Here is a 14,656-nt window from a genome sequence, read left to right as displayed (position 1 = left end):
CAAGGAATCTACCCCATTTGCAATTGCACCAAAAAAAAATATGGCATCAAGGAATAAACCTAACCAAAGAGGTAAAAGGTCTATATGCTGAAAACTATAGAACACTTATGAAAGTAATTGAAGAAGCCACAAAGAAATGGAAAACATTCCATGCCAAGGACTGGAAGAAGAAACATTGTTAAAATGTCTTATGCAATCCCTATCAAAATACGACCAGCATTTTTCACAAAGGTAGAAAAAACAATCCTAAAATTGTATGGAATTTTCCATGGAACCACAAAAGACCCCTAATAGCCAAAGCAATCCTGAAAAAGAAAAATAAAACTGGAGGCATCACGATTCCAGCTTTCAAGCTATATTACAAAGCTGTAGTCATCAAGATAGTATGGTACTGCCACAAAAACAGACACATAGATCAATGGAACAAAATAGAAAACCCAGAAATGGACCCACAGCTATAGGGCCAACTAATCTTTGACAAAGCAGGAAAAAATATCCAATGGAAAAAAGAGTCTCTTCAGCAAATGGTGTTAGGAAAACTGTACAGTGACATGCAGAAGAATGAAACCGGGCAACTTTCTTACACCATACACAAAAATAAATTCAAAATGGATTAAAGACCTAAATGTGAAACAGGAAGCCACCAAAATCCTAGAGGAGAACACAAGCAGAAACTTCTGTGACCTTGGCTAGAGCAACGTGTTACTAGACATGTTGCCAAAGGCAGCAGAAACAAAAGCAAATATGAACTACTAGGACTTTATCAAAATAAAATCTTCTGCACAGTTAAAGAAATAATCAATGAAACTAAATGGTAGCCTATGGAATGGAAGAAGATATGTGCACATGATTTATCTGATAAAGGGTTAATATCTTAAATCTATAAAGAACTTAGCAAACTCAACACCCCCAAAAAACAAATAACCCAGTTAAGAAATGGGCAGAAGACATGAATAGACACTTTTCCAAAGAAGACATCTAGATGGCTAACAGACACATGAAAAGATGCTCAACATTATTCATCATCCGGGAAATACAAATCAAAACCATGATGAGATGCCACCTCACTTCTATCAGAATGGCTAAAATTAGCAACACAAGAAAACAATAGGTGGTGGTGAGGACACAGAGAAAGGGGAACCCTCTGGCACTGTTGGTTGGAATGCAAACTGCAGCCACTCTGGAGGACAGTATAGAAGTTCCTCAAAAAACTAAAAACTACCCTACAATCCAGCAATTGCACTATTCGATATTTACCCAAAGGATACAAAAATACAGAATCGATGAGGTGCATGCACCTCAGTGTTTACAGCAGCATTATCAACAATAGGCAAACTATGGAGAGAGCCCAAACGTCCATCAACTGATGAATGAATAAAGAAGATGTGGTTTATATATACAATGCAATACTACTTGGTAATGAGAAAGAATGAAATCCGGCCATTTGCAGCAATGTGGATGGAACTGGAGGGTATTATGCTAAGTGAAATAAGTCAGGCACAGAAAGACAGATACCATATGTTTTCACTTAAATGTGGATCTTGAGAAACTTAACAGAAGACCGTGGGGGAGGGGAAGGAGAAAAAAATGTTACAGAGAGGGAGGGAGGCAAACCATAAGAGACTCTTAAGGACTGAGAACAAACTGAGGATTGGGGAGTGGGGGAGAAGGGAAAGTGGGTGATGGGAATGGAAGAGAGCACTTGTTGGGATGAGCACTGGGTGTTGTATGGAAACCAATTTGACAATAAATTATATTTTTTACAAAATTGAACTACCGTATGACCCAGCAATTGCCCTATTAGGTATTTACCCAAAGAATACAAAAATACTAATTCAAAGGGATACATGCACCCCATTGTTTATACAGCATTACCTACAATAGAATAAAATTATAAATGCAGCTGAAGTGCCCATTGATTGATGAATGGATAAAGCTGTGGCATATACACACAATGGAATATCACTCAGCTATAAAAAGAATGAAGTCTTGCCATTTGCAACAACATGGATAGACCTAGACAGTATTACACTGAGTGAAATAAGTCAGTCAGAGAAAGACAAATACCATATCATTTCACTCATATGTGGAATTTAAGAAACAAAACAAATGAGCAAAGGGGAAGAAAAAGATGCAGAGAGACAACCAAGAAACAGACTCTTAACTGTAGACAACAAACTGATGGTTACCAGAGAGAGGCAGGTGGGGAGGGATGGGTTAAATAGGTGATGGGGATCTTTAGGACTGCACTTGTCATGATACACACCGGGTGATATATGAAAGTGTTGAATCACTATATTGTACACATGAAACTAGTATTACACTGCATTAACTAACTAGAATTTGAATAAAAACTTAAAAAAATAAAAAAAAATTCTCCCATTCTGAGGGTTTCCTTTTCACTTTGTTGATGGTGTCCTTTGAAACACAAATGTTTAAATTTTGATTGTGTTCAGTTTATTTTTTTTATTGTTTGTGGTTTCAGAGTCATATATAAGAAATTATTGCTTAATTCAAAATCATGGTTTTCATCCATGTTTTCTTCTAAGAATTTTTATACTTTTAGCTCTTATATTTAAGTCTTTGATACATTTTGAGTTACTTTTTGTGAGGTAGGGGTCCAAATTTATTCTTTTGCATATGGATATCTAGTTGCCCCACACCATTTCTTGAAAAGATTCTTTATTGAATAGTCTTGGCATCCTGGCCAAAATTCAGTTGACCACAAATAGGAGGGTTTACTTCTGGACTCTCAATTCTATCGCATTGATTTATAGGTCTATCCCTATGCCAGTGCCACAAAATGTTGATTACTTGAGCTTTGTATTGTATGAATTTTAGGGCCAGCTTGTTCATTTCTGCAAAGAAGCCATCTGGGCTTTTGATAGGGAATGCACTGAATCTGTAGATCCATTAAGGTACATTGCTATCTTAAAAATATTAATGCCTTCTAATTCATGACCATAGGATGCTGTTCTTTTTATTTAGGTCTTTATTTTCACTCAACAATGATTTCTAAGTTTTATACTTCTTTTGTCGAATATATTCCTAAGTGTTTTATTCTTTTTGATGCTGTTATAAATGGAATTGTTTTCTTAATTTCATTTTTGTATTACTTGTACAATTTTTGTGATTTTTCTGTAGATCTAAAATTATTTTAAAATTAAAAAAATTAAAAGAAGCATGACCATATCAAATATTTGCAACTGAAACACATACATTATTGGTGGGAGTGTAAATATAACCACTTAGGAAAAAAATTTAGCTTTATTTGGTAAAGTTTATATACATAACCTAGGCCACAACAATTCTACTCTCAGAGACACTCCTTTATTTGTGTATCAGCACTGTTTGAAAAAGTAAAAAAAAAACTAGAAACAACTCAAATTTATATCAGTAGTAAAATGAGTTTTTAAAATGTGTGATATATTCATGTAATAGAATACTACAAAGCAGTAAAATGAATGAATTAGTTATACATAACAACAGGATCAATCTCAGGGACATAATGTTGAATGTAAAAAGTAAATTACAGACAAATGCATAGAGTTCCATTTACAAAAAGGTCTAAATGATGTGAAATTTAACAATATATTGTTTAGGAGTTATATTGTTTATGTATATTAATTTAATTAATATAATATATTATTTAGGAGTTAGCAAAACTATAAATAAAACTAGAGAATAATGAATAGAAATTCAGAATAATAGTTACCTTTGAAAGAAGAGAAACATTAACATTAGGGAGGGAAACAAGAGTCTTCAGTGTTCCTTATTTAAAATTTTTTTTTTTAACGTTTATTTATTTTTGAGACAGAGAGAGACAAAGCATGAACGGGGGAGGGTCAGAGAGAGAGGGAGACACAGAATCTGAAACAGGCTCCAGGCTCTGAGCGGTCAGCACAGAGCCCAACGCAGGGCTTGAACTCAAGGACCGCGAGATCATGACCTGAGCCTAAGTCCGCCACTTAACCGACTGAGCCACCCAGGCGCCCCCGGTGTTCCTTATTTTAATGGGTACATAAATTTTTACTATCTTGTGATTTTTAATACCTTTTATAAATTTTATAAATTTGATTTACTCAATATTTAAAATTTCTTAAAATGGAAGAATGCAAATAACTATCCGTCTTTTAGAAACCATTTGAAAACATTAATAACTATACTAAATTCTATCTGATAGATATATCATCAATGAAATACAACTATTTTCTCTTCATTTTCTATTTTGAATATTATAGAAGAGTTTAAAGACTAGTGCAATACCCTTAAATTAGATTCACCAGTTGTTAATATTTTGCTGCATTTGCTTTTTCTCTTTATTGCCTTTTACTGTTATTGTTCGTGTTACTGCTGAATAATTTGGTAGTAACATATCATAATATTCACCCCTAAACACTTCATTAGGCAGTTCATAAAAGCAAAGGCAGTTTCCTACCTAACTTTATTACCTCCTAGGAATTAACCTAACACTGGTATAATATTCTCTAATACCTAGCCTACATTTGAGTTTCACTAATTGTCCCAGGGCTGTGTTTTTTCTTTTTCTTTTTAGATCTCAGATCCAATCAAGAATTAAGCATTGCGGGGCGCTTGGGTGGCGCAGTCGGTTAAGCGTCCGACTTCAGCCAGGTCACGATCTCGAGGTCCGTGAGTTCGAGCCCCGCGACGGGCTCTGGGCTGATGGCTCAGAGCCTGGAGCCTGTTTCCGATTCTGTGTCTCCCTCTCTCTCTGCTCCTCCCCGTTCATGCTCTGTCTCTCTCTGTCCCAAAAATAAATAAATGTTGAAAAAAAAATTAAAAAAAAAAAAAGAATTAAGCATTGCACTTGGTTTCTATGTTTCTTTATTCTTCATAATTAAAAAAGCCCCTGCCTTTTTTCTCATTGGTCTTCTCATTGATATTTTTTTAATGCAGGCTAATTGTTTTGTAGAATGCCATATAATCTGAATTTGTCTGGGAGTGTCCTTGTGATTAGATTCAGTTTAAACATTTTTAACAATGATACCTCGTAGGTGACATTGCTCATAATGTCTATCTGTCCCAGAACTGGAGAGGGCAAAGTTTGATCACTTGGTTATGGTAGTACCTATTGCCAAACTTTTCCATTGTAAAGATACATTTCCTTTGTGTAATTTTTAATATGTGGGATGACACTTTGTGACTGTGGGAATATTTGTTCCCAAAGGACATTTTACTTAATGTTTTTAGTATCCATTGATATTTGTTATAATCAATAATTACATTGGTAGTGCAAAACAGAGATGTTCTAATTCTATATATTTTCCTTACCTTCATTACCTGGTACTCTTTTGTAAAGGAGGGCTTGCCCCCAACCCCTCACATCTCCTGACCCTTTAATTTTTTTTTTTTAGTATTACTATGGGTTCATGGATTTAAAAAAATTCCATAGATTACAACCCATTAGCATCATTCCTTTTGATACTCAAAATTACTAAATTTGGATAGTAAATGCCCCTTCAAGTAGGCTGTTATGTTCTTTTGAAATGTCCTCACCAATCTTTGAGGACTTTAGCACTTTCTGATATGACAAGATTCCAGACTTCTCCCACCTCAGAGTTGAGACATTAGGATGGTATTTATAAGCCAAGATCCAGAGACTATGTGTACATACAGATACTGAGATTTCACTGTTTTTAAGACCTTTCAGTGCACAGTTAGGAAATATTTTTAATTTTTTTCAAATTGTAGGTTCGTACTTATATCCAATTTAAATCTAAAAGGAACTTTTCCCCATTCCATATTTGAGACTCCCTTCTCTCATGGGAGAAGCCTGGTGTTCAACAACATTAAAATATTTACTAATTTGCTCTACCCTGTGATATACACAAAATATTTTAAAATTATCACCACCACTCTCAACAACATACTGACTAAAATTCAAAATTTATTTGTAATTCCTTTTGCCCTTAGGATATATCATATTAAGGGTAAACACTAAACTGGGGCTCCTGGGTGGCTCAGTCAGTTAAGCGACCGACTTTAGCTCAGGGCATGATCTCGCAGTTTGAGCCCCACGTCTGGCTCTGTGCTGATAACTTGGAGCCTGGAACCTGCTTCAGATTCTGTATCTCCCTCTCTCTCTGCCCCTCTCCCACTCCCACTCTGTCTCTCTCTCTCTCAAAAATAAAATAAACATTAAAAAAAAGTATACACTAAGGAAACTGTGTTAAAAATACTTGAATTCATTCTTTTTGGTGTGTGGCTATATTATTTAAAAATATTTTTTTAATGTTTATTTATTTTTGGGAGAGAGACAGAGACAGAGCATGAGCAGGGGAGGGGCAGAGAGAGAGGGAGACACAGAATCTGAGGCAGGCTCCAGGCTCTGAGCTGTCAGCACAGAGGCTGAAGTGGGGCTTGAACTGATGAACTGCAAGATCATGACCTGAGTGGTCAGACACTTAACTGACTGAACCACCCAGACGCCCCTAATTTGATATGCAGTTAGTTTCATTTACTTTTGTTTGCATTCAATATTAAGTTTTTTCCCATTTTAATTAAAAAAAAAAGTAAGTTTATTTATTTTGAGAGAGTGTGTGTTCATATGAATGGGGGAGGGGCAGAGAGAGAGGGAGAGAGAGAGAATCACAAGCAGGCTCCATGCTGTCAGCACAGAGCCAGATGTGGGGCTCCATCCTACAACCCTGGGATCATGACCTGAGCCGAAATCAAGAGTCAGACACTCAACTGACTGAGCCACCTAAGTACTTCAAAAGTTAAAACACTATGAAAAGTTATACTCATCTCATCCCTATCTCTTCTACCTGATATAGATCAATGTTTTCATTAGCTTCTGGTTTAGCCTTCATGTTTTGTTTCATTTTTCAAAAATATGCACAGAAGTGTGAATCTGAAGATGGTCAGAACTGCTATGAAATGGCTGGTCTGAGAAAGGTCACTTTCTGTCTTGATAATTTCTTTATCACAGTTATATAGGATTAAATAAAAGTTTATACTCTAACAAATTATAAGCAAATCTGGCACATTTTTTCAAATCCACAGTAAAAATGAACATCAGCCGGGTCCACCTGGGGTACTGAAGGTGGCCCTGAGAGATTCAGGGTCATGTCTGCTTAAATAATAAGCCTTAGTCTTAGCATGAATGAAAATTTAGAAGGCATCAGTAACTCTTCTTATTTTATGACTTTTGCAACTCACTGAGTTATAGAACAGAGCCAGTGGTGATTGGAAATCACTGTGTTCCCTAAAGGTGATGAATCTGAAGTTGGGGGGCACCACAGGTGGTGCATCAGTCACAAACATCTTCCATGCAGATAACCAAGTTGAAAGGTCCCTGGAGAGGAAACTTCTTGGCTCGCCAAGGACTTCAAGCAGCTTGATTGTAGCCATTTGTGCCCCCTTCTCGTTACTGAAGGCTATAGCAGCCAAATGTGTTTAAGGAAAACCTGAGCACTGGCCTGTATTCCCTTCTCTGGGATTAAAGAGAAACAACATCATGTCTTCTGAGGCCATTACTCTAAAACCTTTAAAGAGGAAGCAGCAATTTTTCTACCATCTGAGAATAAAAGGGGGAGGGGAATAAAACCAAGAATCTATGTACCAAGTCCATAATACTTTATGAGCTCCAATGTCAAAGGCCTTTCCACAAAGATGGAAAAACTAATGAGTGGCCAGCACCCATCACTAGAAGGAGCTGATCAGCCTGAATAGCACATCAGACTGATAATGGTCAGGGAAATCTAAAATGTGCAGGTATCATTAAAGATGAGCCAGTACTCAAAACAATGTCCTACTACACTGCCTGTTGGTCTGGAGAGAACAATGCATCTGGTTTGTACATTCTTATCCCTTGACGTTTTTAAATGTTTTTTTTAAATGTTTATTTATTTATTTTGAGAGACAGAAAGAAAGCATGCATGCATGCGCGCAAGCAGGGGAGGGGCAGAGAGAGTGAGGGAGAAAGACAATTTTTGCACTGACAGTGCAGAACCTGATGTGGGGCTCGATCTCACAAACCTTTAGATCATGACCTGAGCTAAAATCAAGAGTTGGATACTTAATCAACTGAGCTACCCAGCCAAATCTTGATGGTTTTTAACAAAGAAGTTTATTTCTAAATTTTTTATTTCTAATTTTTAGTTCTTGCTCTTCTCATCAGGAAGATACGCCAAACAAAAATACAACTGCTCTCAGTTTTAGCTGTTTATCTTTTCTGTGGATGGAATTAATTTCTCCAAAGTTTTGGTATGCAAAAATATTCTACTGCTTAAGAGAAAATGAAAATCAAGAAAATGTTAAATCATTAGAGCATGCTGAGTTTTTAAGCGTTATGATAACAATGGGCATTCCTTCACCCTGGCAATCTCTTTCCAGCAGATAAATAATCTTGAATTGAAACAGCTGGTTAAAATCCCTGCTGATTGTTTCCAGGGCTCACTGCATTGGGTCCCTTTGTCTTTTGGTGGCCCAGCTGGCTCCCTTCTGTTCTCCTCTGGGACACGATTCTTTAATCTGTGTTTGGTGAAACTTGTCTGTGTGAGTCTTTACTACTGTGCAGTTTGAATGCAGCATTAGAACTGTACAAGAACAGCATTCTGAACACACAGATACAACTTCAGAGTCCTGAATGACTGGCAGACACACCTAATACACATACATTTAAGGCTTCTACTTGTAGCCAAAGTAGATTTCTGAAATATGGGTTTAATGACCAAATAAGATTTTGCCAAGAGGACTGCCAAATCTCAAATATTGCTTCTATGTCTTCCTCTTAGAACAGATTTCAACTTACAGTTCAATTCCACAAAATGTTACAAAAAATTCAGTTCAACAAATATTAAGTGTCTGCTGTGCCATCCATAAACAGAGATGTTCCCTGAATATTTTACTTTCTAGTTGTGGAGAAAGAACACTAATAAACACACAGCCATGACACAGTATTGAGTGCCACGGCTGGAGCACCACAGGGTGCAGATGAGCACTGAGTGCATGAACTGTGGAAGGAAAGCTGGGTAAGAATGTGTCCTGAAAGCCAAAGGAACTGCAGTGTTTAAACGAAGAAATGGAGGTCAACTGTGCTGGCCTGAAAAGGTCATTGGTAACATTGGTGAGTCCTAAAAGGGTGAGGGTGGGAAGTGGAGGCAAGTTTTCAGGGCATTGAGGAGTGAGTGGGGAGATGAGGAAATGAGATGACAATGGACGACTCTTTTTTTTTTTTTTAATGTTTATTTACTTTTGAGAGAGAGAGAGAGCATGAGTGGGAGAAGGCATAGAGAGAGGGAGAGAGAGAATCTCAAGAAGGCTCCATGCTGTCATGTAGGGTTTGAATCCACGAACTGTGAAATCATGACTTGAGCCAAAATCAAGAGTTGGAGGCTCAACCTACTGAGCCACCCAGGTGTCTCTGATTTTAAAAATTCTTTGTGTGTGTGTGTGTGTGTGTGTGTGTGTCATTCTTTTTTTTTTATTATATGAAATTTATTGTCAAATTAGTTTCCATACAACACCCAGTGCTCATCCCAAAAGATGCCCTCTTCAATGCCCGTCACCTACCCTCCCCTCCCTCCCACCCCCAATCAATTGTTTATTTATTTTTGAGAGAGAGAGAGAGAGAGAGAGAGAGAGAGAGAGAGAGAGAGAGAGACAGAGCATAGGCAGGGAAGGAACAGAGAGAGAGGGAGACACAGAATCCGAAGCAGGTTCCAGGCTTTGAGCTGTCAGAACAGAGCCCAATGTGGGGCTCGAACTCACAAACTGTGAGATCATGACCTAAGCCGAAGTCAGACACTCTACCAAGTGAGCCACCCAGGCACCCCAATGGATGACTCTCTTAACAACTTGGGCAGCTAACTAGAGGAGGGTGAGCTGGAGGGTTAGGTGGGATTAACAGAGGCTCATTTTGTCTTTGAGAGAGTGGGGGCAGGTTTAAATGGATGAAATGAACCCTAGGAAAGAAAGAAGTTGAAGGTGGCAATAAGTGAAGAGGTAATCAATTGTGTGAAGTCCATGAGAATGAGGAGGGATGCATATAAAATCAGGCTTAAGTAGAGCTCTTTCACTGATAGGAGGTAAGGGGAAAAGATAGGTGTGTATGCAGTTAGGTTTCTAGATCTGGAAGCAGGAAGTTCTAATTTTTATTATTTTTTTTTAACATTTATTTTTAAGAGACAGAGAGAGATAGAGCATAAGCAGGGTGCATCAGAGAGCAAGGGAGACAGAATCCTAAGTAGGCTCCAGGCTCTGAGCTATCAGCACAGAGCTCAATGAGGGGCTTAAACTCATGAACTGTGAGATCATGACCTGAACCGAAGTTGGCCACCCAGGCACCCCTGGAAGCAGGAAGTTTTTATCCAAAGTTTTCTTGGATTGGGGTTGGGGAAGGGAGAAGTACATGGCATGGTCATATGCTAAGAGAGAAGGGTGAAGACATAAGGGTTGGTGAAACAGAATCTATAATAGTCAGCCCTGTGAAGAATGGGAGAGAGATCCAACTAGAGAACCAAAGTATATGATGATATCAGGTGGAAGTGTTGACTTTTTTCCCCCTATAGTATCTAACATTGTGAATATGTAGGAAGAAATTTTGTGGACTGACACTGGGGATATTGGAATGCTGATTCCAGGATCCAGCAGGAACTGGGATGTGACTTGGGAACAGGCAGTTGAAGAGGACTGGGAATGAAGAGCTTAAGGTACAGAGAAGCTAGGATACTGGATGTATAGACAGTACCTCCAGATGATGGTGGGTTGGGAGGTGGAGCCTGTGAGCCAGGTGCCAACATCTTTTATAAACCAGGGTTGGGCACTGGGCAGCTAACTACTTGGTTGGAAATTGGTTTTAAGAATGTTAGCTTTAGGGGTGCCTAGGTGGCTCAGTCAGTTAAGCATCTGACTTCAGTTCAGGTCATGATCTCATGGCCTGTGGGTTTGAGCCCCACATGGGGCTCTGTGCTGACAGCTCAGAGCCTGGAGCCTGCTTCAGATTCTGTGTCTCCCCCTCTCTCTGCCCCTCTCCAACTTGAGCCTCTTTCTCTCTCTGTCAAAAATAAATAAAACATTTAAAATTTTTTCAAAAAAAAAAGAATGTTAACTTTAAGGGGGTACCTGGGTGGCTCAGTCAGTTAAGCGTCTGACCTCACCATTTGTGAGTTTGAGTCCCACATCAGGCTCTATGCTGTCAGCAGAGCTTCAGATCCTTTGTCCTTCTCTCTCTGCCCCTCCTCTCTCTGCCCTCTCTCTCTCTCTCCCTCTCAAAAAAACCAAACCAAAACAAACAAACAAACAAAAAAAACCTTAAAAAAAATAATGTTAACTTTAGGTACTTGATTCCCTGCTGCCTGTCACTGCCCAATAAATAGTTTTTTAAAATTTTAGGTGACTGACAAGGTGGTATGAAGTTGATGAGACCAAGAATATCTATTTAGAAAGCAAAAATGCCTTCCACTATCTCTTCACTCCCCTTCCTAATCTCTACCCTTTCCTTAAGATCTCCTTGCCTCCATATGGACAGAATAAGCTACTTTACATATCAGAGACAGAAGGTTTCTCTGTTTCTTTTATAATCAGGCATGTGTTGAGGCATCAACTTTGTATCAATTCCCTGAGCATGATAAAACTTCCTTGCCTTCCACTGCTCTCATTCACTGAGACCACCACAGACACCATTTTAAAAGCAGGGAGGAACAAAATATTTACGGTCACTAATATTTCCTGTTGTCATCCCAATCACCTTGAATTGAAAGTGGCTTGCATTTTGATCACACTGATACCCTAGTATTCCAAGTTATAGAATTTGGGGTCTCCTTAGAATTAAAAGAATTATGCTCCCACATCAAAAAATTTTTAAATGACATTACAACAGAAGTATTTCCTATAGTCTAAAAATTCCTTATGCTGCTTCTCCATTGATCATTCCAGCAGTTACAATCCATTTTGGTCAAACTTAAAAATGTTTAACCCCTTTAATTTCTTTTTTTACCTTCCAATTCTTTCCATGTTTTCTTTCTTTTTCTTTTTTCCTATCTGCCTCCCTTCCATAATTAGAATGTGAGTTGAGGTATCACATGCTTTGCTTTAGAGCTGAGTCTGCAACGATGTGATGGTTTCTATTTTCACCTTTTTCTTCACCCACACAAGGACTGCCAAGGATGTGGCCTTTCTGCATCCCCTGGCTGCTTCTCCCTGCCCGATGCTTTTCCTGGCCGACTAGCTGCTGAAATGCTTCCTTTAGGGAAAGGCAAATAGAACCAGAAAACAGAGCACTTGGACACTGTTTTCCCCTCTGTCTATCCCTCCCCTCTCTCCCTCCAGCCCTTCATTCAAACATTAGTTGGGCAGCTACTTGCACCTGGCTGGAGAGAGAAACAAGTGAGGCACAGGCCTGCAGAAATGAAAAAGCAGTTCTTGTCCCCAAGGCACTGTCCTCTGTGACCTTAGGCAAATGAAGCTCTTCTTGACTCATATGGTGAAACATGAGGAAACTGAACAAGATGATTTCTTGAGAATCCTTTCTGTTTTCATAGCTCTGATGTTTGAGTTGTTTTAGTGGATAATAGTTGTTTTAGTAGTGCTTACTACTCTGCTGTGGACAATTTCTCTTTATACCTTAAATGTGCTTGCTCTCATACAATCAGTTGTTATATGTTCCAAGAATATGAAGGTATTTAAATAGTAAAGCACATAAATGCTGGTGCCATCATGATATGGAATACTACATATTCATTAACAATGATGTTTACAAAAGCTTTTAATGATACAGAAAAATGTCATACTAAAATGTAAGGTGGAAAAACAGACAGAGGTAGAGAAGAAAGCCTGAAACACTAGGTATTAAGTCATTTGTTAACACCCAGATTGTAATACTAGTTATCCTTGAATAGTGGGATTATAAATGTTTAAAATTTCCTACTTTGATTCTTCTATTTTTAAAAAATAAAGAATGCAACTATTTTTTATAATAAAATGAACAAAGTTATTTTTAAATATATGGAAGTTATTGCTTTTGCAGCATAAAATTAAGTATGTATTCCAAAGCCAGATATGAATAATTTTAAAAATATGCTTTGCTTTGAATTTTCCACATTTGTCCATAACATTGGTTTTTCCAGATTCCAAGCTTATGTAATTGGTCAAATTCTGGTACCTTGCTGAGGTGTTATAGTCTTGAAATTCTCACTTTAAAAATCTGAGGACACTGAGAAGGGAAAAGGAAGGACCTATACAATTTCATCTCAAAAATGCAAGGTTTTATTTAGGGTCTTACATTTATTAAGAAAGGTGAAAATACAGGTCACCAAGAGGTTATTTTGGGAAAAGCCTCTGCAGAGAGCACAATTGCTGACCATGGGTGATTTCACCACTTGAAACAGGTGCTATGATGTGTTTGCTCAAGCATGATTTCGGATATCAGATCACAAACTCAGGAAGGCCACAAAGGCCAACTGGTACAAATAAAAGACATATAAGAGAAGGCATTCCCTCCATGGTAAGGAAGTGAAAAATCCATGAAAAAAAAAATCTGGTGACTGCTTGCTATGATTATAGCCCATCCATTTCCCACAATAGGAGCAGAAAGTAGTGCAGAAACGGCCAGTAGCTAAAGGGGCCTAGAACTCACTCTGGTTTCTGGCAGAGGTGTAAGAGAAGGCGTTTGACCTTCTCTGGCTAATCACCTATAAGTCAATATTTCCAACAGGTCATTTTGTAACTTGTCATTCAGAATTTTAGAGGCTGCAAAAAATATCATACTGTTGACCAGGCACTTGGGCCTCCAGAAGGCATGGAAAGTCACATGTAGAGTGTCAGTCACATGTAAAGAGGGGAAAATCTATTGTCATTCAGCTCGTTTAGCCCATGGAACGAACACTGAAAGATTTCTTATAGAGTGTGTTACTCAAAGAGTGGTCCTCCCACCAACAGCACTGGCATCCCCTGGGAGCACATTAGAAATGTTGAATCTGAAATAAGTCCGTCAGAGGAAGACAAATACCATACAGTCATACTTACATGTGGTATCTAAAAAACAAAACAAATAAGCAAACAAAAAACAACAACAAAAAGAAGCTCATAGATACTGAGAGGAAATTGGTGGTTGCTGGATGGGGTAGTGGGGAACAGGTGAAGGTTGTCAAAAGGTACAAACTTCCAACTGTAAAATAGATAAATCCCAGGCATGTAATGTACAGCATGCTGACTATAGTTAATAATACTATATTGCATGTTTTAAAGTTGCTAAGAGAGTAAATTTTAAAAGTCCTCCTCCCAAGGAAAGAAAAAGAACAAATTTCTGCAAGGATGTATGGTAACAGATGTTAACTAGACTTACTGTGGTGATCATTTCACAATATATACAATTATCGAATCATTATGTTGTACACCTGAAACTAATGCAAAGTTATATGTCAACTATACCTCAGTTGAAAAAAAAGAAATGAGCCCATCCAGAACCACTAAGAGGAATCTGCATTTTAATAAGATCCCCAGGTGATCTATATGAATACTAAAGTTTAAAGAGCACTGTATCATAGGCGTGAAACATAATAAACTACATTTTAATTTCCTGAATTTTTCTTCTTCTTACTTTTTTTCAACTATATTGAAAATCAAATTTTATTACTATGGCTAAAGATTCATCCTCCAGGTAAAATCTGCATGTGTATGTGTGTATGTATGT

General features: G+C 37.9%; 1 protein-coding gene across 12 annotated transcripts in view; it reads right to left on the bottom strand.

Annotated features, from left to right (window-relative positions):
• Positions 1-14,656, bottom strand: part of GREB1L (GREB1 like retinoic acid receptor coactivator) — a 287,968-nt gene that overhangs the window by 60,901 nt on the left and 212,411 nt on the right. The window lies entirely within an intron of this gene.

This window comes from Felis catus, chromosome D3 (assembly GCF_018350175.1).
Source record: "Felis catus isolate Fca126 chromosome D3, F.catus_Fca126_mat1.0, whole genome shotgun sequence".
Taxonomy (NCBI): Eukaryota; Metazoa; Chordata; class Mammalia; order Carnivora; family Felidae; genus Felis; species Felis catus.
The sequence above is the reverse complement of the archived record's forward strand: the minus strand, read 5'-3'. Positions and strand labels throughout refer to the sequence as shown.